This window comes from Lonchura striata, chromosome 10 (genome assembly GCF_050655825.1).
Source record: "Lonchura striata isolate lonStrDom1 chromosome 10, ASM5065582v1, whole genome shotgun sequence".
Lineage (NCBI taxonomy): Eukaryota > Metazoa > Chordata > Aves > Passeriformes > Estrildidae > Lonchura > Lonchura striata.
The window spans coordinates 5,505,459-5,528,832 of NC_140712.1; the positions used below are offsets into that span (position 1 = coordinate 5,505,459).

Below are 23,374 nucleotides of genomic sequence, written 5' to 3' on the forward strand. Positions count from 1 at the left end.
TGAATTCTGTAAGTATTAAATAAAATATTTTCCACTCAAAACACTGCAGAGTTAAAGGTCCCAAACAAACTGTGGGTGATTAGAGGTGTTAGAGGTAGAATAAAGGGAAATGTATCCATTTTTACATGGCTACATGCAGCAAATACTTTATGAACGCAAAATAAAAACTTGTGGTCATGCTCATAACTTAAAAAACTTAAATGTTATGTAATAAAAAGCACAAAGCTCAAGAGAGTTGCTCATCTGAAAAATATGAAAAAACCCCTTTCAAAACAACATATTTATTCCAACACATCTTAAGAGAAGCAGAAGAGACTATGTTCCCTCTATCTGCACATTGTGTACAGCTCTTCCAAAGGGAAATGTTTATCCCAGGTCCCAGCACACGCTGTGAAGCAGTGCAGACACAGTAGGGTCACACCAATTAGCAAAGCAGCATCCAGAGAGTTGTCTTCATCATGTGATGCCTTCACTTTCCTCTCTCACAGTAAAAATTAAGAAGACAGACCTGTATTTCAATATTTTTTCGCTATCTAAAGGCCAAACTGCTGATTTTTTAGGTGTAGCTCAATTAACTTCAAGACTGTCACCCCTTTTGTTCTCTGTATATTCTGTTCCTAAACGCTGCTGTCATGTGCACCCAAAGACCATGGCAGTGAGGAGTTCACGTGGTTTACAGAGATCCTTATCAGCCTGAGGAAAGTACCTCAGGAAGATATGATTGTCTATTCTATTTTTTAAGCTCTTAGAATACAACATGACTCTAGTTCACATCTCAAATTAATGAGTGTCTTTTGTGTGGTGTGACATCTCTCCTTTCTAGAGCTCTATCTCAAACACACTGCCAAGAAAACAACAAGAATGTTCAAGAAAAAGTTACAGGTGAAGGCTGATGACTGCAAGTGCACCGCTGAGACTGCAAATCTCCTCCCACTGGTCCCAGGAAGGATCCAGGAGCTGCCCAGACTTTGAGCTATCCTCTGGCTGTCATTTTTCAGAATTTCCTAGCAGATTTTGCAGCTAGGACAGGTATTTTACCATGCATCATGCAATGAACATTTCTATGTATGATACACATTTACCATGCTTGCTGAACAATTACTCCAAGAAGTAATGAAAAAATAGTGATGGAAAAAAAAATCTTGACCCATGTGGCAAAGTCAACCTAATATAAGGAGCTGAAATCTATATTTTAAAATACCTTGAGTTACAGACATTTTTAAACTGGCAGGTGAAAACAAAAAAGAAAAATTGCAAAAAAACCCCAGCTCTTGCCTCACATTCACAATAGGAAAGAAACAAAGTTTTTAAATTATAACTGTTCCCATTTCACTTGAAACACCAGCTTGAATGGACAATCATCTCACTATCAGCAAGAGAAACACAAGAGGCCACATCCATCTGCTGTAGAGATGGAGGATGGGACTGTGCTCTTCTACAGTGGCTACACTCATAACAAGCTTTGGTTTTTGGAAAAGCAGAGCTTACCTTGGTTTAGAAACTGACACTGATTTTCAATTATTTCACTTGTTCAGTAATTTTTTATCCACAGTTCAGGTATTTGCATCCAGCACAATCACTGCAGCTATGAACTGAGTACTGGCTGCTTATTTTTCCAATATATTTTTAAACTTCTATTGTGATTACTTGATTGAAAATGTACACCAACTCTTTTAGTCAGCAGAACACAAAAAAAAATTCAATGTGTTATCCATGCAATACAATTTAGTGACTATTGACTGAACTTGTAACCCCCTCAGTGAGCTGTGCTTGCTGCTGGAAACAACAATATTCATTATATGGATTCATATTTCCTCCTGTGATCTCATTCTGTTTGGGTGTTTAAATACTTTTCAATAAAAGCACGCCAAGTTAGCTCTCTATGTAGACAGACCAATATTGAACAGCAGAAACTGAACTCCAGGGGAAAAACCCAATTATGTAACATTTGATCTATTAAATCTAATTCCCACTTATTTAATTGCTGTTGCTCTGGTATATCACCTGTTTGCTTTCATTTCTCCTAAGAATTATTAGTGTATGCATGAATATTCCAGCTGCCCCAGCAATTGTGCAGAAGCACTTTAGAAAATACCATTATTCCACAGCATTTCCATCATCCCCTCTGGGGGGTCTGAGCAGAACTCCCTGATAACCTGTGCTGGTTTATCTTTTCCACCATGTTTCTGTACAACACTGTTTCTCACTCTGCAAATTTGGCTTCAAAAGGTCTGTTGTTATCTCCATCGTTCAGGAATAGCACTGTTGATTTACACTGATAAACAAAGATAATGTACAACCATAAGCAATGAAGTCAATTTGCAAAGGACACAGTAGGAAAAACGCCACCAATGTTATCACTATCAAATACTACAGAGAAAAATTACAGCCTTGAAGAAAAAAAAAAAAAGAGGAGTGATAACTGGGCACCTTTTTTTTTATGCACCGCTTCTTGCTATTTACAACATTATGCAATCCAGTATGATTTGCAGTTGTGTATGTAAAGAATGCATTTACTGAATTCCCTTGTGATGCTGATGGCAATACCCATCAGAAGGGAACCTGATTCAGCTTCTCTCTTTAAAAGCAACAATCAAACACTTCCCACACTCCAACAAGCAGAACAAGAGAGAATTATGCAGAACACAGGAGAACTCACCACGACTAAAGCTCCAGTGAGGCTGAGGAATCTCCATCTAAACCACTCTGCAATCTCTCCTTAATGCTGTTGCAGGAGGTTTTTCATGGCAACTGTTACTAACAGTGTCTCTCTACCAGCTGCTAAAAACAGGTACTTTATGTACCAGAGTGCAACACTCCTCCTGATGCACCAGTTACTGAACAACTCCACTAAAACAACCACCCTTGGAAGAGATCTGCTGCTGCTCTGAGAAGATAAGTGGGTTAACTTGTAAGGAACCATGACCCTGCCTGCCACAGGTTCATGAAGCGAGATGCCAATTAGGATATGGCATGGAAGTGCCAGAATCATGGGGTAAATGACATACAGGGGAAGCTCTGAGCTCTGCTTCTGCTGACATTTTTTCTCACAGGGATGCTGCTTTTGCTGCACATGAAATACTTACCAGGCAAAATTCAGAGGAACAGGAGCCTCAGCGAGATTTGCCCTAACACGCCTTCGTTTTCTGTGCTTCCCAAGCAATCTTCTCTAGCCAAAAATATTGTTTTTTAAATCTGAATCTGTCTCACTTCAAGGTCTGCAATAACTTTCAAATTTTCATTGTTACAATTGAAAGGTATGTTATGACAACTTCATAGCAGCATAGCAGGTTTGAGACTTATTGCTAACAATCTGATATTCCACATTAAAAACAAATTAAAAATCACCACTAAAAAGTATGAAAATACAATTTTACATATACAAAGCTCTAAAATAGTCAGCATTTTTGCGTTGGATGTGTGTTTAACACCAAGTTCAGTGAATTCTTCCACTGACTACAACATACCACAAGCTGTTGCACAATCACAACATGTGCAAATGATCACACTGGCAGCTCTCTCATGTGCCCCCCACTCTCTACATCTTTACTAGGAGCTGTCTTCCCTGCTTCCAAAAACTGAGAATGTCTACAGTTTATGGAACAAAAGTAATTAAATAAACTATCTCCTCCAAAGATCATTCCAAATGGCAGGAGTCACAGTCCTTAACCATATAGTTACAGCCTTAGAAGTCTCAGACTGGGGAATATTGTGCAACCTGTTTTTAAGGAAAACTACCCAATCTAGATGAGGAAGGCCCAGAAGGACAATTAGCAAGGTTTAAAGCAAATGGAAAAACAATTACACAACATGACTTACTCCCCTGTGGAAAACTCCTGGACTAATATTGATTCTCTCTGAGCTTGTATATATTTGCATTAAACTTCAAACTTTATTAAAGCAATACTGATGTAATTCTGAGCCTTTACAGAGAGAATCAGTGATTTTTAACAGGATGCCAAACAGGCTCAGAGGGCACTCTGCAGAAGGCTATTTGGTAAAACAAGGTAGAGAGAAAGGCAGAACTGAGGGGAAGAAAAAGGTGCAAAAACCTTAACAGTTATCCAAGGACAACCTCAGCTCCAGAGGCACTGAAATTTGAAGTGTCTCTATTACCTTCACACACATGCTTCTGAATTTCCTGGCCAATCTGGGGGGAAGATTATCTATTTTTAACACTCTTCTTCTTCTTGCTGCACCACAAAACCCCCCAAAAAGGACACCAACAAGTATAAAAGCAGAACAATGATACCCACAAAGAGGAAATTTGGCAGCTGAGACAACAATAAGAGCATCTGTGATATGTACAGAGACTTATGCTAAGAGGCAATATACATGAAGTCAGTGTGGAAGGATGTCTATATTTGTTCATGTTTATACTGTAAGATTTAAATGTCTTTTAAACGTGTTTGAAGGTTTTTCTGACAGCAAGACCCTCGGAGCTGGAAGACTGGATATAAATATATACATGCAGAACTTACATCTCCTGCATTACAGACTGTCTTCCTCCTCTGGGGAGCTTTGTAGAGAGGCCTGTGTAAATACAGGCATGCATCCAAGAGGGAACATTTTAGGATTGAGATCAGTTTTACAAAAACATGGAAGGTCAAACTGTGAACACTAAACAGCTTCCTACAAAACCTGTAGCCAACAATACAATAACCTAAATCTGCCTGAACACCAATAATGTTGCTTTGGCAACTTCTGTGCTAGTAGCAGTATTTTCTGAAATAGCACTAACTTTATCAAGTCAGTGATCTTACTTTTTAGCACCACACTGAACTGGCATCTCAGACAAGATGTTACTAAAACAAGTATTGCTAGAAGCCAACAATGTTTAGCCTGGCATGATTTTTATCCATTTGTTTACTGTGATTTCAAAAACTTTGCTAAAAATGTCTCCTGCAGTCAACAGTGACTGCATTAAGACAGTTGAGCATTTCCCAGCATTTATATTTAAGCACATATAAGGTTCTTAAGTAAAATATTACTCCTAAGGAAAATACGAGATAAAGTCCAAAAATGGAAAGATTTTAAAATGTCTTTCCCAGATAATATTTATATTTTTTTACACTTTATGTAGATAAAATACTTCCCCCCCTCCGATTTTCCCACAATCAAAGACTTATAAAAGGAAATCCATTACAGATTGATTACAAAACACTTCTCTAAGTGGTATGGCTCAAAACTGAGTTTGTCCTCATCCTGCACAGCAATATGTGATTACTAGGAGGAAATAAATGATGACTGAGGATCCCAGGGGTTCTGAAATCCTGTTGTTCTTGTTGTCATCTGAATAGACAAACTTAAAAACATTTGTGGTAAAAACCATTTTGTAACTTGGTGAGTTAACATGGTAACTTTTATAATAGCTGAATGCATCCCAAAAGAAATTCAATTCAAAGAAGGTGACCTCAGAGTTACACCCACTGTGTAGTTTTCCTCTATCCACATTTTGCACTATCAGGCAATCTCAAATCAACTCAGTCCACTTAAAGAGATATGGGAAAAGAAATTGCTTGAGTCACTCAGCTACTTTTCTATCTCGGGCAAAAGGAAAACTGAAAATTTCTTACACAGTTTATAATTTCTGCTTTTTATTTGGATAACACAGAACCCACAGCACTAGACCACAATTTATGGAAATTTCAGCTCAAATATTAGACAACTAGTTAGAATTGTTACCAAGTAAAAACAAGTAATTTATCTTTGTCGCTGATGTTGTAGAAATTCTAAAGCAGTCATGTTCTCCTCAGTGTACACTGTTGACTTGCTCCACTTTAACCTGCTTTAAAACAGTAAAAGTCAACTAGCAACTCTTACTCCAGTTTGCAGCCTGTATTTTTCCACTCTAGAGTTAAAACTGTATGGTAATGGAAATTCTGCATTATTGTGCTGATCCATATGAAACAATGGAAGTATTTCAGCCTTAGGCCAATGTAAATCCCAGTGCAACTCTGGTCCTCACACAGCGGCTGTGTGGGAGCACAGGAAGGTGGGAAGACTGGTAATGCCAAGCAAGGCTCTGCAGACAAGGTCTCTGCACCAGCCTGTCACAAGTAATGCACTCACAGAACGGGCTCCAGCCATCCCTCCAGGTATCAGCATGGAGAACCCAAAGCCTTTTCCCATGGGTCTGGGGCTACACATCTTCTCCAAAATCCATGGTACTTTACATACATAGAGAGTAGAATTTCCCTCACTGGTGATTTTTGGCTGCCACTAACAGCCAGTAAATTTGACATATGGCTACGAATAACTTGACATTCTCTCTCTCAACTTTGCTTCAACTATTAAACCAAAACATGTTCTACAGATTATTACTTTTGTCCTCAAAGTAGGTTAAAAACATCTGGAAATGTTAATAGCAGAGATATAAGAAAGTTAAATTTTTAGTTTCCCTGTCAATTGTTTTGTTTACCATCTCCTTTCACACCACAGGTACTCCACAACCTTCCCAGTGCTTTCCAGCAGCGCAGCACCACGTCCCCGTCAGAGCCGAGGCATTTGCATTTCAATGCCCTGCCCGTACCCGAATGTCAGCTCTGACACACCGACTGCACGGGAGGGAGCAGCTGGGCAGGATTCCTGCAGCAGCACAGCAAGTGGGGGCAGCGGGGTGGCAGGAGACAGCCCTCACCTCGGAGCCCTGCCTGGCAATCCTCTGGGCTCCCTGCTCCGGGGCTGGGCAAGAGAGGCTCCAACAGCCTCACTTAAAAAAAAAACTATTAACACCGCCTGAAACCAAGCCAACCTCATCAGAGAGCAATCAGAACAAGAGAAGCAGTGACACGGAGGAAAGCTGCAGATCCTTATCTCTTCAGAAAAAAGGGCAAAGACAACATGGGCCATTAGCAGAGATGGGATAGTGTGATCCTAAACCGGGATGAGGGGCAGCTGGAGGGAAAAGGGAGCCTAAGAGCAAAGACTAAACAGGAAAAGGGAAAAGGAAAGGAGACACACAGGCGGTTACGTTCAGAAACAAGGTAGAGAAAACATGTTACAAGTTGTTAACTTAGACTAAGCTTTCCACATACATATTTTTCCTAGCATGATACAGAAGGTTAACAGTAACTGTCGATGTCTATGACCCTTATCAATAGATTATAATAGCTATCATAATATTTTACTATCTTGTTTAGAGGAAAAAAAATTAGTCAACATTTAGGAGTCATTTAGACAAATAGAAACACCCCCCCCCCCCTTTATTTTTCTTTAAGTTGCTGATTCCAACCAATTCCCTTACTTGGAAAGTAAACAGGAAATAATACATATATTAGTAAACATGCCTGGAAATGGATTTTCTAAAGAGCTGAAAAGTCAGAAACACAAATTACTCAAGAAGTTGAAATGGTATTTTGTCCCTTTGCTCTCTTTCACTGAAAGAACCATAAAACTGGCAGATATGTAGGAAATGCTGCTCCTTCAAACTAACTGTATGCTCTAAATCAAACCTTGCATCCATTATGAATTGCAGCTGAGTTAAAGTGCCTACCTGCAGCCAGGCCAGGCAGCAAAGTCTGCTGGCTCTTTGTTCTGCAGCTGGCAGCTCCTGCCCAGGCTCAGGAATCACACCCCACCTGTCACTGCTGTTCAGGTGAGGAAGGTGTAGTTAGGCCAAAGAGATCTGTTTAAAAAGGTATTTTAGGAAGTCTGTGAATGAAGTCATCTACATGGGATAATCTAGCAATAAGGTAAAGCCATCAGGAAATGAATACATAAGATTAATCATGGAAAGTTACTCATGGAAAACTGGTAATTCCTTCTTGCATAGTTCTGTATTTTAGAGAATAAAACAAAGTTTTCCTGAAAACACACTGAGCAGTAACTCTGCCAGGAAGATGCTTCATCTGGATAAAACAACTCACCTACTTTACAGACACAAGCTTTTAAGCCAGTATGAAACTAGATTAAGAGCTCTAACAATTCCATACAATCATGTACAATCTCCACAAGTATTTGCTGCTCTTGCTACACCTCTTGATTCAGTCTGTCTAGAGGAGGTTTTAAGTCATAAGTCACACAGAAGGAAGTACACGCAGTTCGTCACAAAGGTAGCTGTTCAGCTGGCAATTTAAGCAAGTTAAAGTAAACTTTCTAACTATAGAAACTAATTATTGGAATTCCATAAAGTCTTGTTTCCTAAAACATCTGTGTGTTCTTTCCTTCATGCCCATATATCTCTGTATGTTATTTTTTCTGTAAATATCTGGGAATGAAGTGTTTTAGCAGACATTAGACAGCCTTTAAGCCTCAGTGAGGAAGGGGAAAAACTTTGGAGGCACTTAGAAAGCAATTAAAGAAGAATGAGCTCTATAAAAGTAAATGGCAAAGACCTAAAGCAAACACAAACTATGATCTCTGAGAAGGACCCCCCTATTAAATTCGAAGTCAGAGATCCACCAGACGACATTCCCCCTTGCCCCTGTGCTCACCTTGGAGCAGCCTGGCCATTCTGCATCAAATATCAGCTGCTCCACAACTAACAGAACTGCAAAGTATTCACATCATTTCATTTGCTGTCCCAGCGCAAATCCCAGCTTTCCCAGCCCAGCCTCAACTTCACCCTCAGTAAAAACTGGCAAACAGACCGACCCACATACAAATCCAAAATAACCTTCGAGAGAAAGGACCGAGAGGATGGAATGCAGCTACACACGTACACGCTAACACGTAAAGCCTTTCAAGTCAGTAATTCGTAATAATAACAGAGCACGGACAGAGCCCCGGCAGGAACAGCATCCACCCGGCACCCACAGCAGCTTTATCCCGGGAAATTCCTCGAAGGTGTCAGCGCGGGGCAGGCGCTCCCCGGCGGGGCGCGGGCCCGCGCCGCACGCTCCCGGCCGCGCTGCGGGCTCGGGCAGCGCCGGGGCTGCCGGCGAGCACCGGGGCCCCGCGCCGCCAGCGGGGGCGAGGGCGGCGCGGCCCCGCGGGGCCCCGGCGCGGCTGCCGGCGCCAGACGGGCTCTGCGGGCGCCGCCGCGACCGGGACCGCGGCGGGGCGAGGGGCGCCGGGGGACCCGAGGGGAGGGAGTGACGGGCAGGCGGCGGCCGCGCCTCGCCGGAGCCCCGCTCGGTGCCCCCGCCCGCGGCCCCGCGGAGGAAAGCGGACCACCGCCGCCGCCCCCCGGCCTCCCCTCACGGCGCGAGGGGTCGTCACCCCCTCCCGCCCCTCACCTGGCAGGGGCTCCCCGGCCCCGCGGCGCCTCCCGCGAGGAGGCGGCGGCTGCGCCCAGGCGGCTCCGTGCGGGCTCGGTGCCGTTCCCGCCGGGCCCGCCGAGGACGCGGCTCCCGGGACGGGGCTGCGACCGCCGCGCCCGCGCGCAACAACCAACTCCGGGTGCCGCCCCCCGCGCGCGCACCGCGGCGGGGAGCCCCGCCCCCCGATCGCTCATTGGCCGCCGGCAGCGAGAGGGCGTGGCGCCATCGCGGGGCGGCGCGAGGCCCTCGGGCGGCCAGGGGAACCGCCGTGATAAGACTACAATTCCCGATGCGCACCGCGCGCGGGCCTTTAAATACGTACCGTCATCTCGCGCGTGCGTGTGCAGAAAGTGTGTGCTTCCGCCTGCGGTGGTGAAGTAGTCCCGCTGCGTGGTTTGAGCTCCAGCCTCGCGCTGGGCCGCTGAGGGAGCGGAGCGGCGGGCGCTGAGCCGGGAGCCCTCTCGGCTTTGTGGGCCTTCTCCCGAGGGGCTCCTCTGGGGGAGGCGAGAGGGCCGCTCTGAGGCGGGAGCGGAGGGATCCGAGCAGGCGGAGTTGTAAGGCGGCGGGCGCGTGCGGGACGCGCGGCGGCTGCGCGGGCTGAGGGGACCCGGCTGAGGGGACGCGGCCGCCCCCGGGACCCCGGCCCTGCGCCAGAGCCGCCGCCGGCAGGTCAGTGGGGACGGCCGCGGGCCCGCCGCCCCTCCTCGGCCGGCAAGGAGTCGGCGGGCGGCTGCGGGTGCTGTGGCCCGCCGTGAGGGGGGCTGGGGGAGCCGCCGGAGCTCACGGGGGGTGAGGGGGAAGAACCGGATGAGGGTCTAAGTGCTTGGCTTTCCGTATTCTCCATTATATATCTTTCCACGGTTCCCCCAAAGCGATATTTCATGGCTCCCTTGGTTCTATTTATGTGTCCTTTCTGTAGGTCCACTTAACGTTCCCTTGTCAAGCAGGTGATTTATTATAGCGTGGTTTTCTTATACTTCTGTCCAGGTTTCCACATTCAGTTCCCCGTCCCTGGGGGAGTGAGTCTCTTGTGTCGAGGTGGTAAAAAGAAGCCCCGGCCCTGGGGCTGAAGACACCGGGGCCACGTGCCTTGCGAGGCGCCATTCATTCCCGTCCTCTGGAAAACCAGCGCGAGAGTGGAAAGGAGGAAGGGCAGGGCGAATATAAATAAAAGAGCTCCTGCTCTCTAGAGTAGCGTCCTTCAGCGTTTTTGGCTGCCCATTCCTGTCAATAAAGAATGCTTTTTATCATGCCTCTCTCAAATATGTAAATTTATTGGTTCATCAGTTATCTACACGTAGTACTCTTCTGATAGATTATAAAACGTACTCAGACATAGAAATTGAGAAAGGATAAGACAAAAGTGAAACAGAGATGGTATTTTAAGACATTATTTCATAAAGCTGCAGAAAATGCAGATTTTTGGTTTGCTTTGCATATGACCCCCTTGACCACTGTGCAAATTCTTCTGAAGTCATCATTCTAAAGAATGTAAACATAAACTGCCGATGAAAAGAAATATGTTTTCTTTTTTAATCCTGGCCACGTGTGCAGGGGTACAACCTATTTGAAGATGGTAAAATGATAGTGAAATGCTTTTTTACCTTCTCTTGGCTTTTTTCACACCTGTATCATATGTCTGTTAGAAGGGATGAGATATTTTGTATTTACAGAACTATATCACTTGGTGGAATATAATTCCGAGTTCAGGAAATTGGGGTAATCTGATAATTTTTTTCCCCCCTGTCCTTAGAAATCCGGCATGCCTTGAAATAGAACTTGAGAAGTTTGGCTTAGAAATGGTGTGCAAAACAGAGTATTTTGATTAGTCTTTAAAATCCTAAGTTAACTTTTATTTAGGATCCCAGTAGTTTTCAAAACAGAAAAATGAGAGGTTGTGTGATCTGACCACACTGTCTTGGTTATAAGTGGATTTTTTGTTCCTTTGGTTGCCCGTGGCGGGGCACACAGAGGGTATGTGGTGATAACATTTGTGGCTCAAAAAAGAGAGCAGAGAATTGTGTTCCTTTAGGTACCTGAGGCTTGGGTCCAGCTCCTGGGTGTACCTAACTGTTAGAAGGTGACTATAACAATTTCTGGTGCTCTGCAGTAAAGCAACCACAAGGAGAGAGATTCTCACTGTTTTCCACCTTCTGCTCTTGCAGGGGATCTTCCCTGGCCCAGCTCAGGCTTGCTGTGTATGGCTGGCCAGGACTGCCCCCAGAACTGAGGAGAGGAGCTGATCGCCCCGTGCTTCTGGATTGCTGGATGCCAGCACTGACTGTGAGCTGTGCTTTTGCTTGTACAGCATCACGATGTTACTTTAAGTATCAGAGCACAGGAATGGAGAACATTGTGCACTGATGTGCTGGGCTTGACTTTGTAACCTTTGTTAGTGTCTGTTCCCAGTGAAGTTAAATAAAGGGTCACTCAGTATCCAGTGCCCATTAGCAGGGTGTGTCTCCTCACCTGCCACACCGGCTCAGCCTTTCCATGCTAATTGCTTCTTCTTGACTAAATAGGAATAAATAAACTGTTTTAGGACCAGTTATTCAATGGGATTTTTCTCAAGTTTACAGGCTCATACAAGTTTCTGAATTCTTGCTGTTTCACCCTCCTGCCCTCTCCAGGCTGTGGGTGAAAAATTTAAGTATTGCTGCCATGCACACAGAGCTGTGCTTGGTGTTTTTGAGTGTTGTGGCATGTGCTTTGAGGAATTGTTAGAGAATAAAGTAATAGAGACCCTCTTGATAATGATCTGTGGGAGGGATGGGTGACTCAAAGAAACAGGCCTGTACAATTTTGAGTGCAGTAGGTGAATACAGAAAGGTTGTCTTTTTTTTTTTTTCCCCCAGTTGTTCATGTACCTTTAATAAAATGCTGTTTCAATCTGAAATGCGAGTGGCTTGGGAGTCCCAAAATGAAGTTGCTCTCTGAATTCTTTCTAGCTTTTTAAATTTTTTTACTTCCATGATTTCCCTTAGAAAGAGAGGGGAAATGTTTCTTATGTTCTTGGGAGCTGTTAAACTTCTGCTATTTTTAAGACAAGAAGAGTGATCAATAAACACAATTCAACATGAGGTATGAATTACTAAGTGTAGTTTGTTTTCAGAAGCCACTGTTTTTTTGAGAGGATTGGTTTATGAAAGCAGGTAAGGCTAGTTGATGGCTATTTGAAATACACAGTCAACTGGTAGCTAAAGCTTTATTGATGTAGGTCAGGCTCCATGGCAAGGTGAGCAGTGTTGGCCATATTGTGTTGTCTGACTCCAGGAGTGGCTCCTTCATGTCCAGTGGCATCAGCAGCACAGCTGTTGGCTCTGATGGTAGCTGTTAGTTTTTACTGGGAGCTGGCCTCGATGGTCCTTGTGGGTCCCTTCTGTATTCCGAATTCTGTATTCTGTGGTGCAAACTTGTAGTCTGATACTGGACCTTGAATTCTGAGAGGGCAAACCAGCCAGATCTGGGTTTGTGCCTGCACTGACAGTGTTCCTGCCAGGGGCTGGTGGCAAGCATTTCATTTCCAGACCAGTCTGTTTTAATCTCTTGCATAATGGGATTGCTGGGATGTATATGGTAAAGCTATTTGTATGCACATTAATCCCACAGATGACTAATTCTTGTTAAAGGAATAACTTGCATTGTTCATAGCTGTTAGGGGCAAAGCTGAGACTGACATTTGATTTCGGAAGGTCTACACCTACTTATGAATGTGTTTATTTGTGAGAAATCTTCATTCTGTGTTACAGGGAAACAAAACCACTTAACTGTGGAATACCTGAATTTCTTCCAAGTTCTGAATTTATTAGGAAATCTTCCTTGTTCCTTGACCTTACTTTTGCAAATTTTGATGTATTTGGAAAGAAACCTGTCTTTCAGAAACATTAGGAACATTATTCGCAAGAGTGTTTTAATAGTAAATATGTTAAAAGGAGCCTGTGCTGTGTTGCCTTCATTAATGATTTTAATCCTAGAAACAAGAAATCTTGCACTGTTTTGCAGGAGACTGTGGCAAGAGCTGACTTTGGCTGACTGATTTCAGTCTTTTTGGACAATATATCTTTCCTGGCATACAGTGAATTGCAAAATAAACCTTATGTTTCACTGTTTTTGAAATTCTTATGTCTTGCATTGTCTATACTGTCTCTTCATGTAAAAGGGAGTGTAAATCTAAGACACTGCAATGTGCCTTTTATGCATCATGACTGGGATAATTAATGAGATGAGCAATGGGCATCCTTAGCCTGCAGTTCAGGATACTGAGATAGCATGAAAATGACAAAAGATGGTTTAGTCACAAGACTGAGTAGTAGAAAGCTTTCTTGCTGTCAATAAAAATGTGTGACGTGCATAAGAGAATGAGGGTAGTCAAAGTGTTGGTTATTAGTTGACTTCAAGAGGCTTAAGACTGACAGGATTTATTTCTGGATTTTTTTTACATTTTTTTTTTCTTCCCCTAACAAGTGCAAAACACAGAGGATTTCTCAACAATTTAGTGAATTAACAGGGGAAAAGACTACTTTTGTTTTATTATTGTGTTCAAATACGAAAAGATGATAAATTCATAGCTTTAATTATACGGTGGTGTCTGAGGGATTGTTTGCAGCCAAAAGAAAGGAAACAGTTTTTAACTGCCCTTCAAAATGTCATCTGTAGAACTTGCCAGGCTTTGTTTGGAGGGGCTCTCAGTCTTAACCAAATAGTGATTAAGGCAGGTCTGATTTGGCTGTCTCTGGTCTATAGTTCCTTTTATTTTATGTAAGTAGTATGGCATGAATTAGTGAGTTTTTTGTGAATTTTTGTGTTTGTTACTTAAGAATTAAATGATTTGTTCCTCTTGAAATTCCCTTGGCTGCTGTTTTGAAGCCTTGGATATAAGGTGGTGTGTTTCTTCTTAACTTTGGAGTATTGTTTGCTGAAATCTAGTAATTGACAAAATATTTAGTAATGGAAATGGAAGAGATTTTGAGAGAATGGACTTTGTGTAAGAATAGGCTAGGTAATTTCAGACTGATGTCTGGGCCATAACTCTATGTTCATCAAAGGCTGAATCGCTGATGTAACAGAATTAGTGTCCCATATCAGTATTGAGGATATGCTGTGCCTTACAATATATGGAAAGTGTCAGTCTCCATAGTTGGGAAAGCAGTGGGGAGAGAGCTGTGGCAAGACAAGTTCTGGTAATGGTATGAGACTATGCAGGAGAGAAAACAGATCAACACGGAGCCGTGCACTGGAAACAGTAAACTGTGAATCTTCTCTCACACTTTCAGATCTGGAGTGTGCTAACATTGCATTTCTGCCAGGAAAACTGGGGAGTTAGGAGCACTACCCAGTGCAGGATAGTGGCACAGGGAGGTAAGAGAAGAAATCTTGGAGTACAAGCTTTGTAGTTTGTAGTTTTAGGGGTGTTGTTTCCTTACTTTTATTTTACCCTGGGTACAGTGCTGCTCTTATGCCCTAGTTTTCCCCATCTTAGTGTAAAAATAATGTGCCTTGTTTGAATTTTCACTTATCCAGGACATTGACAAAGACACCTTCTGATACCTAAAAGATAAAATAGCAAGACTTACTGAAGTAGGATATTTAATTTAAAGCTACCATCTCTTCAAATATACAAGCATCATGTTGGAATATCTCAATAATCACAAATTCTGTGGGATTTCTAGAGCAGAGGAGCAAATCTTCAGCATCTCCAAAAGTCCTGAAATATAGACATATTGGAATGCATTTTTTTTCCAGCTCTGACATCTAGTCAGTAACTATCATAGGAAACCTACTAAAATCTTTTGGAGCAGAGTGCTGGCTCCGGGTGCATTTGCTGCATTATGTTGTAGCTGCTCTTGCACATGACTCTTGCTGCTGCTGAAATGAGATTGAGAGAACCAATATTTGACTAACTCCTCACTGTTTCAATATGTGAGAAACATGGCAGAAGGCAGAATAGACTCCAACTACTCTTTGTTGAGCTTAAGATAAGAAATTGCTGCAATTCATGTAAAATATGGCAAGCCAGTATAATAAATAATAGGAAGAAATTAATCTGAATTGTATAATTGAAGTTCTTTTTCCAGACTTATGGGGAAGAATCTCATCTTTCATCAGGAGAATAAATGTTTTGCTTTTAATTGGAAAGGGGAGAAAAAAGTCATGTCAGTTTATGATATAATCCTAATATTTTTCTGGTAATCATGTTTTGCCCCACTTAAGACTATTTTGGGGCCCTCTGTTACTGGAATAGCTTCAAATGTTCTTCGTTTCTGGCAGCAGTAGAATTTTAGGGAGAGTTGAATCGCAGCCTGTGGAGTTATAGCAATGTACATCACTAACTCCTGGCTGTGTTACTCACATCCTTTTTTCCTCTGCCAGCTGCTTGTTGGATCCTTTGCTGAGCCATTTCACCCTTTCATTTGGCATAAACTAATATGGTAAATGAACTAAATGCTCTTCTGTTTCTTCAGCATGTTGAACCACCATGTGATTTGTCCAGGGAACAGGTGCCAGGCTGAAAGATGATGCTTTAGGAGTAGTTGGTAGCTCAACAGGCTTAGGCTGCAGTGAAACTGTAGCCTTAGGCAGTGGACAGCTGGTGTCTGCACCTTCCAGCACCTGGCTTGTCTTCATGCAGGCAGAGGACCTTTCTGGATGCTTCTCTTGGTATCTTGTGAAAACTACAGCCCACTGCTGGCAGAATGAATCCAAAAAGTTTTCTTGGGTGATTGGAGGTGGCTCTTAAAGCTTAATATGACTTTACCACGCATGGCAGTGGGAGTTCCCATACACATTCTTTTTTAATTAGCCCTGGTATTTCTTTGAGCCCTTCCTTTCAACTCTGTCTAGTTAAAGATCCTGAGCCTCCTCACTTTCCTGGGATTCTCCCAAAAGGAAGAGTTAGGGAGTTAAGTACCTCTGTAAAATGTCCAGTAAGCTGTAACCAGCTGAGAAAGCGGGAGAGGGCAAGACCTTCCTCTTTGCAGCAGCGAGTTACTACTTTGTAAGCTATCAAAATCTAGGTTGTATCAAAATACACAAAGCTTGAGCATTAGAGAAATACAATTTTCAGGCCTTTTTCAACTCGGGCCACCAGTATGTTGCCAGTTTCCCATTCTGTGTCAGTTGATAGCAGTGTATAAATCGTGTGGCATCATCAGGATTCTGTAAATTGTTCACTAACACCAAACATGTTAGAAGCACAAATATTTTTTTCTTAAAGCTCCAAATATAGGAAAAAGAAAGTGAGAGAAAAGCTTCTGAATCATATTAGTTTGATCCCTGCTTTTTAAATGTCAATTTCAAGTAACAGATAGTGCATGATTCATACTGCTTGCTGAAATTCGATGTTTTGAGCAAAATGCCATCAATTTAAAACTTCTGGGTTATTTGTGGAGAGGTAATGTGACAAGTGCTTTTTCAGTAGTTGTGGTTGACTAACCTGGCTCAGCTTTCTGTTTTTAAAGAATGTACTCAAGCAAACCAGACTTGATATTTGGTCCCATTAAAGCAAGCATAGTTCTGGATGGGTGTGGGCTGGGAAAGCCTCCTTGGAAGCATTGACATGAAGAGGTGTTGGAGGTGACGGGATAATCCAGCTTGGGAGCATTAGCATTTAGTGAAGCTTGAGCAGCTAAGCCTTAGGTATAAATAAGAGTACAGAAGAATCTTAACAGGCAAGGTATAATATGTGTCTCCTGCTGGCACTGGCACTTGGGATTCAGAAAGGGTTGCTAGCACACTGGAAGATCAGTTTGAACATGAGTTTAAGGCATATTTTAACTCCTAAAAATACAGGCAGGTGCAGCTTTGTTTAACTTCTTGAAATGATGCATTTATCAGATAACTTAATCAGAGTTTATTGATGCAGGCTCTTAGCTTATAGGGTCTAACCTGTGAAATCATAACAAAATCTACATGACAGCTGCAGTAAGAAGTTGTACAAATTTACTATGTGCATAAGTGCCACATGGGACAGCTGCTGTAGTGATGCTTTTTACTTTAAAACAAGACTGGGTAGCCATGATGAAGGTTTGAATTTCTCTGTATTTTTGTTTTTTAGCAGACGGTAGTGCCTGGTATTAAATGGGTCACAGTGATCACAGTCATTCCCTCTGGCCTGTTCCTGTGGCTGTACTGCAGCTTTGTTAATAAGGAAAGAAACTTTTTTAATTCTGGCCCAGGAAATTTTTGGAAAGTATAAAAACTTAGCAGGTATTTGTATTAAACTACCTAAGTGGTCTTTGTCTTGACATAAGATTTGATTGCTCTTCTGTTTACATTAGGATATAAAAGCCTATAGCATAACTGCAAATTAAATTTAGACTGTGAGACTTTATGTGGATTGTTTTGAATATGTAGTGATGTGAAAATTTTCCAAATATCAAAGATACTTTTCTTACTTGAGAAATCTTTTCTGTTAATATTATTTTAACCTTAAAAAATGTAAAGTTCATTGCAAGTATGAAAAACTGAACTCTGTTACAGATGGCTTACTTCAATTTTCTCTATAGAAATACACTTTACATGTTTGGATTTTTTTAGGTAAGTTATTTATATAATTTTATTGCCACTTGTAAAAACATGCATTCTGTCCCAAAGTAATTTCAACAGAGTAGTTCTCAAGGGAATTACAGAACAGACATTTATCAGGAAGGGTTTGCAAGGCATGCAGAAAGTAACTGATCACAAGGAACTTTTCAGCACGTTTTTCAAATTTATGTTCTCACATTGCTGTTACATGGAAAAGTACAATATTCAAATAACCACATACAAAGGGTTTACATTTTTATAGTGAGGAAGAGTGGGAAGACAGATTTCAAATGCATACTAAAGGCTGGATACTTTTTTTAAAAAGATAGACTTCAGCTTTTATCTTAGTGTCTTTATATTATAGACTTCTGGGAATCACATTAGAAAAGTTAATCTTCCTTATTGATACAATTTCTTTATTGAGGCAATTCCTTATTCACAAGTCTAACATCAGTAATGTTTGTCAGCTCAGTGTCTGTAATTGACTTTTTATGGAGACATTTGAGCGATTAATGCAGGGACCTGCTGGTCTCTAACTCTGGTGCATGGCTGGGTGTTTTCCTTCCAGCTTGTGCGAATGTAGACTGATCAGTAGAAGACAGGGCAAGTGATGAGTCAGGATTGTGGTAGTGCAGCAATACATTCCCTGGAAGTTAACCTAGAAAAGGTCTGTCCTGTAGATAAATTTTACTCAAATCTGTTGTCTGCCTGTAATAGGAAATGTGTCTGTCATAGTCGTAGTTTTGAGACTTGAGTGTCTGCTTCTATACTGCTTTGTAGCATCTCAGTTTTTGGATCTATTTCTATACTATTGTAATTAAAAATACAGAAATTTGAGCAATTGGAGGTTTTTCACATCAGATGAAGGAGTTTCCTGGAATTTACTGTGACTTGAGACTGCTAAATAATTTAGCATTTAAAAGGTAAATGAAATGCAAAGAAACATGACAGCATCGACAAAACCAGACAAGAAATAGAATAGCAATTTATTGAAAGAATAGAGAAGTGTCAAATCAGTGAAATGGTTGACAAATCAGTTGCTTTTTGGGTGTTGAATGTAGAGGGGGCTTGCAAGTGTGTTAACTACTGCAGCAGTTATTCAGGTAGGGCTTGAGTATCACTGCAGAGATGGTTTCGTGCTGCTGGTGGCAGGAGTGTTAGTTGGTGATTCATAATCCAGCTTTGGCATAGAATGTCTCTTCAATTTTTCATATAGTGCTGGCTATTTCTTTTAAGATTAAAAGCCCTTTTGTCATGCAGATAACAATATATCCTCTGTCAGGCTAGAAATGAGAACTTCCTTTGCTCATAGGTGATGAAGGGCTTGATGTTACAATATCTTCTTGGTCCCTCAGTCATCTGTCCCTATAATCTTGTGAAAGTGTGTGCAGCTCATTTTGCTGGCCTTCCACTTGAAGGACAGATTGAACAAGTGGACTAGTTAGTGGAGTGACAAACACAGCGGCCCTGAGCTAAGCTTTCCATTTGAAGAAAATAAAAAGAACCTGCTTAAAGCTTCTACTGAATTAAACCTTATTGAACTCTCTGGAAGTTGGTTCTGTGAAGTGAGCCTAACGTGGGACTTCTCTTGGAAATGGCAGCTCGTCATTGTTTTTTACAGTTTGTTGAAATGGTCTGAGGGGTAAATACTGCTTATTGTACTCAGAGTTGAGAGTAAACTTGAGCTTAATTCAAAGGCTGAGGAGGTCTTTGATTAGGGTCAGTATTGGAAGTCCAGCTCTAGCTTCACTAATAGGAGAGAAGAGCCTGGATTCCTTGCTAAGGTTGTTCTTGATGGTTTTTCTGGTTAATAGATGAATAAAATGAAAACTTTCTCTCTGTTCTGGTGTTCTTTTATTCTCCTGTCCCTCCAGTTTCGTCAGGACTGGAGAAGGTGTTGTCTGATACACCTCTTTTCCTATGGCCACTGTAAGGGCTTTTTCAGCTGCTTTTGTCCTGTCTTCCATCCATCACTCTCTGTGTCCTGAGAATAAGCAGTGCTTATTTCTTCAGCTCTTAGTAACCTTCCTAGCAAAATACCAAAGCAGCTGAGGGCATTTGATGATTGAAATCAGTGTTGATCAGGATTTGAGCCAGGCGGTGTAATATGGTCTCTGGCATAAAGATGACCTTCACCTTGGTTTTGAGTAGGTGTTAGGACCAAACGACCTCTAGAAGCCACTTCTAGTCTAAACTTGGAATCATTAAATGTGCATATTGCAAGAGATGTGTCTCTTTATTTCTGGGAGTAGGTTTAATTCAGTGTAACAGAAAATTAGTATCTTTCTCACATTGTTTCCTTTTTTTTTTTCCCTTCAGCTGGGCAGGGGCAGCCAACAAAGAAACTGTCACATGTGCTTGGCTGGGTGGATCTTAATCAAAAAACTAGTTGGAATCTTCAGAATTTTTTTGTATACTTAGGAGATATTTGTGTATAAAATGTGTAACTATTAGGTGATGTCATCAAGTGTTATTGAGAAAGACATTTTAAATAGGAATACAAATTAGTTCATGCAGATTAAGACACGGATACTTGAGTAGAAGAAAATGTCATTGTGAAGTGAATTAATGTTTTTGCTTCTTTTTAATTGAACTGTTAGCTGTAAATGAAATACACTTCAATTGTCAAAACCCACAATTTTTACAAACTGAAATTTCAAACAGGATTTCCTATTCAGCTTGGTTACTTGGCACAGTTTCAAATAATAAACTGCTTGTTTCCTATATGCTAAACTCTAAGACCTGGGCTTGCTGTGCTGTGGATGGGAGGTGTTAAGTAGAGACTGGTGCAGTATCTTCTGCCAGGATTCTTTATTTACACAATGCAACCTGCTCTGAGATTTCCTTATTGCTGTTGCTGATCAGGCAGCAATGGGACTGGTGACCTGTGTTTTGGGGATGTCCTCACTGCTGAAGGATCAGTGTGTGCTGCTTACAGCAGCCAGGTGAGGCTTCACTCAGACCTAACACTTCCTTCTGAGTGTCTGTTCTGTCATGAAAAACAAAGCTCAGTTGAGATGTGAACTAAACCTGCTGAATTCTTTTTGGTGATCTTACCACGGAGCTTTGGAATGCTGTGGCCATATTTTGTCTAGTATTATACATAGATGACCCTTTCTAGAGGTCAGGAAACAGTTCCAGGGTGGGAATTAGCTGTTTTGGGAGACTGTTAAAGGAAAAATAAGCGTCCTTTATTGTAATAAATGTTTTATCTCAGGACATCTATAAGCTCAAATATAATTGAAGTTTTTGTAAAATCTGAAGACCTTTTACTTTTAAAAAGATAATGTCTAAAAAGCAGTATCATGCTTTTTTGCCTTTGTTTTAGGAGATGTAGGGAGGAGCAGAACATAAATGAGTGCTTTTTCAGAGGAGTCTTTTTAAAGGAAAAGGGAGCGCTGGTGACTGAGAAGGCAGTTGTCTAACTCAAAGCTCTTGAGCTAACTTTGGGGATTAAATGTGGTATTTGATCCTCAGCTAATCTGTGTGCTTACTTCTAACAGAGTGCAAAAGGTAATCAAAGAATGTAACTTTTCTGTACTTGCACTTCTGTTGTAAAATGTTTAGGCTCCACAAATCCAAAAAGACAGTAGTGCCTGAACTCTTGTTTTCCACCACTTGGCTTTGTCTGTTTCTGCTCAAGGCAATGAACTTCAGGTTAGGATATTATACTGAGGTGAAATCCATGTTGTAGCCCTTTTGAAAATAGAAATGTTTTTCCACTTTCCCACTGTTTAATGCTGTGTTAACCAGAGTGTTGCTGACCTTTTGCAAGGATCACAAAGACTTTAGTTCTTACTTCTCTTTGCAGTAAGAATTGCATGATGTGTATTCAGGTCAGAGTCTCAGCGTGACTTGAGATCTCAGAAACCAAGCAAAGACTAACAATTAGTTGAGATGTCCAAAATAAAGGTTAAGATTGGTAGTGCTTCAGAGTAGAGTTCGTTTCTGAAGTTTGGTTGTATTCTTAGCTTTGGGAGGTTTCCTTTATGACCTTTAAGCCAGCTGTGCATCTCTACTGATATATAAGGGTATTGGGATAATATTTCTGCTTTAGCTCAGAGGAACCATATTTACTTAACAAATATATATAGAAATGAAATCATGCAGAAGAAATGTAAAAGCAGTATAAATCTGCTGTTTGCTAAATATGGTAAATACTCAAACCTGAATGCCAAATATCTTTCAGAACACTTGTAACTAAACATAAATTAGGAATCCTTCCAAGTGCAAGTGCTTGAAGACATTGTGTTGTGTGAGACCTCCATCCTCAGGTCTGTTCAATCATCAACCTGTTTGCAAAGATTTACATTCTCTTTTAGGGCTAAATTTATTGAGGGCTTTGATCAGCTCTATTTTTCAAAGCTTGTGCATGTTTTCCACCTGCAGTTTCTTGTTTCCAGCATATGAGGAGCAGCTGTGGAAAAGGGAAGTTGGAAGAGCAGATTAAGTCTTGGATGTGCTTTTCCCAGGTGGTTCTTTGCTCTTTGGCTTCAAGCTCTAGACAGTGATACTCTGCTCTTACCGTTTTTCTCTCACCTTGTTTGCCTTTTTGCCTGTGATATGACAGGAGAGGCACAAAGAAGAGGCTGCAGGAGGAAGTTCACCACTGCCCTCAGAGCAGTTTCTTTGGGCTACTGGAGACAGTCTGAGGATCAGGTGCAATACTGCAAATGTTTAGCTGCTGTTCCAAGCACTCAGCCTATGATAGTTAGGCACACTGCTGGCATGGATACTTTTTTCTCAATCCTATTTCAGCTCCAAAATGAACTTTTTTTCATTATGTATGGTGCAGGTGTTCCAAAAACATGCCTTCTGCCTGCCTGCATATTCCTATCCCTCCCATGCATCTCTGGGTCTCTTATTTATTGCTTTACACTGGAGAACAGTCAGACCACTCCAGCAGCTTTATGTTTTTGTTGTTTTTTCCCTTGTTTTCCATTCATGATGCTAAATATTGTCTTTTCCTCTTGCTTTTAGATGAAGATGAGTATAGGGAAAGCTTTAGTCCAACTTATCTGTATTCTGCTGTTGATTTAAATTAATTATTTTATGGAGCCATGGAAGTACATGGATTTTGTATGATTTTAAAATTTCTGCAAGCTCTCCCTTTGGTACTGAGAGGGGTATCCTGGTTTGTGCCTAGTTTAGAGCATAAGGTTTGTCTTTCTAAATTTTCCTGAATTTTTGTTATTGATGTAGTCTTTTTCTCTCGTATCCATTTTAACACATTTTGTCTGTGAACATAGACAGCTTTTATATCTTGTTAACAGTGGTCAAAGAAGCTGATTGCTGTTCCTGGATAGGATGCTTTGGCAGGATTGGGCTGTCTTTTCTATTCCTTTTCAGGAATCCAGACAAGGTTTTGTAAGCAGTGTCCACAGGTGTATTGATGCTTACACGAACCTCTTGTCTGTTCCTGTGTGCTCACTTTCCTTATTAGTTTTTCCCTCAGTGTGTTTCCAAGGCCTTTACAATTTTTATCCTGTGATACCAATGGTATCATGTGGGACTGCAAGATGGCTGAAAAGAGATTTTGGTTCACTTCATGCAATGTCTCTCCAAACTTTAATTCCTGATACATATTTAACTAGTCCCAGAGAGTTTTAAGGCCAGATTAGAAATAAATGGCCCAACCCAGTTCTTCA

The 23,374-nt window shown here is 41.5% G+C and overlaps 2 protein-coding genes across 9 annotated transcripts in view; one reads left to right on the forward strand and one right to left on the reverse strand.

Moving 5' to 3' along the window:
• Nucleotides 1-9,336, reverse strand: part of PEAK1 (pseudopodium enriched atypical kinase 1) — a 110,113-nt gene extending 100,777 nt beyond the window's left edge. For 2 of the 5 annotated variants that reach the window (XM_021543420.4, XM_021543413.4), the window contains exon 1: nt 9,180-9,336. The gene's annotated coding sequence lies outside the window, so the exon portion shown is untranslated. Of the gene's footprint in view, nt 1-2,659; nt 8,842-9,179 lie in introns of those variants that run through there. The other 3 variants (XM_021543417.4, XM_021543416.4, XM_021543419.4) reach the window with 2 other exon arrangements.
• Nucleotides 9,337-9,802: 466 nt separating this feature from the next.
• The window catches only part of HMG20A (high mobility group 20A), a 38,947-nt gene continuing 25,375 nt past the window's right edge, over nt 9,803-23,374 (forward strand). The window contains exons 1-2 of one of the 4 annotated variants that reach the window (XM_031505766.3): nt 9,803-9,872; nt 11,369-11,486. The gene's annotated coding sequence lies outside the window, so the exon portion shown is untranslated. Of the gene's footprint in view, nt 9,873-10,566; nt 11,284-11,368; nt 11,487-14,481; nt 14,562-23,374 lie in introns of those variants that run through there. The other 3 variants (XM_085588466.1, XM_031505767.3, XM_085588468.1) reach the window with 3 other exon arrangements.